Below are 1,483 nucleotides of genomic sequence, written 5' to 3'. Positions count from 1 at the left end.
CCCCAAGTCTGACGTCAGCTGCAGGGACTAGCCACATGGGGCACTAGCGTTCTCAGCGCCGGCCATTTAACTCCCAAATGAGCTGCACGGCATTCTCAGTGCAGCCAGGAGCGGCTCTTCCCTGCCTTAAAGGAAGGGAAGAGCCGCTCCTGGCTGCGCCGCAAACACAGCAGCCATTTAACTCGGTACCTAAACCAGCACCCCTCCGGCTGACGTCAGATGTGGGGGGCGGGTCAGGGCCGTGAGGTGTGGCTCCTGATTGAGTGCGGCCCAGGTTCTTTGAACCCGTTCGGCCAATGGTGGCTCTGCCCCTGGTCTGCACACACACTTTGTTGCCTACAGTAGTATTCCATGACATTTACCGTATTTTACGGACTATAAGACGCTATGGACTATAAGACGCACCTTCATTTTAATCCAGTTTTTCAGAGTTTTAACATATTAAACTGTTAAAACATATAAGACGCACCTGAATTTTGGCGGATATTTTTCGAGGAAAAAAGTGAGTCTTATAGTCCATAAAATATGGTAGGAGCTTACACAGAGTGAGAGGAAGTCCTCAGAACTGGGAATTTGACAACACCATTGCAGAGGAGTGTTATATTCATTGGTGAAGACTCTGTATGGAGTAGTGGTGGAGTCTACGGAAAGCATCTTTGGTAGGGGAGTGGGGAGAAATGGGTATGTTTGACTAGGGTCTGGGTTCTAGACTGGACTACTCACTCTTCTGAGCCTGGACTACTCACTCTTCTCATTGTTTTGAGTCTCTTTTTAAATAATCTAAGGTCTGGTTCAGAGGAATACAGAACAGCATATGCAATAACATTGAGGACTCCCTGATGTCACCAGCAGACATCCTGATGTGCTATCAGTGAGTCCTTTAATTGCATGAGAGGGATGTCCATCTGAATTGCCCCCCACACATGTTCCAAAACTCTGAGCATGTGTAGAGGGGCAATTCAGATGAACAGCCTTCTCATGCAATTAAAGGACTCACTGAGAGTGTATCAGGATATCCACCTGTAATGCCAGGGTGGAAGCACTCTCAGCATGTTCCCAGAGGCATTGCATGTGCTGAGCTACGTTCATCTGAACCAGCCCTAACATAATACAACTTTTGCATGACTTGTGTTTTTGAACTGCACACATTTTCTTTTAGAACTGCACAGGTTTGGGGGTTTTGTTTTGTTTTTTTAACTGAACGTTTTGTGTCTGGTTGCAAATTTTTAAAAAAGCCCTGCATTATTTGTTGATTATTTATTTATTTATTTAAGATGGACTAGATTTTCTTACCCCAGTTTGCTGTTCCCAGAAAGGAACCTGGCACTCCCAGAGCTGCGCAAACAATACTTTTTTATCCTTCTGCCAGGGAGTTGAGCAACTAGCCAAGCAAAACCTTGAAATCTGAGCCTCCAGTCCGCTAAATATGCAAATTCTCATCTGTGCTCTGTGAAAGAGATACACATATACAATGGATCTGCAA

This window comes from Hemicordylus capensis, chromosome 5 (genome assembly GCF_027244095.1).
Source record: "Hemicordylus capensis ecotype Gifberg chromosome 5, rHemCap1.1.pri, whole genome shotgun sequence".
Lineage (NCBI taxonomy): Eukaryota > Metazoa > Chordata > Lepidosauria > Squamata > Cordylidae > Hemicordylus > Hemicordylus capensis.
The sequence above is the reverse complement of the archived record's forward strand: the minus strand, read 5'-3'. Positions refer to the sequence as shown.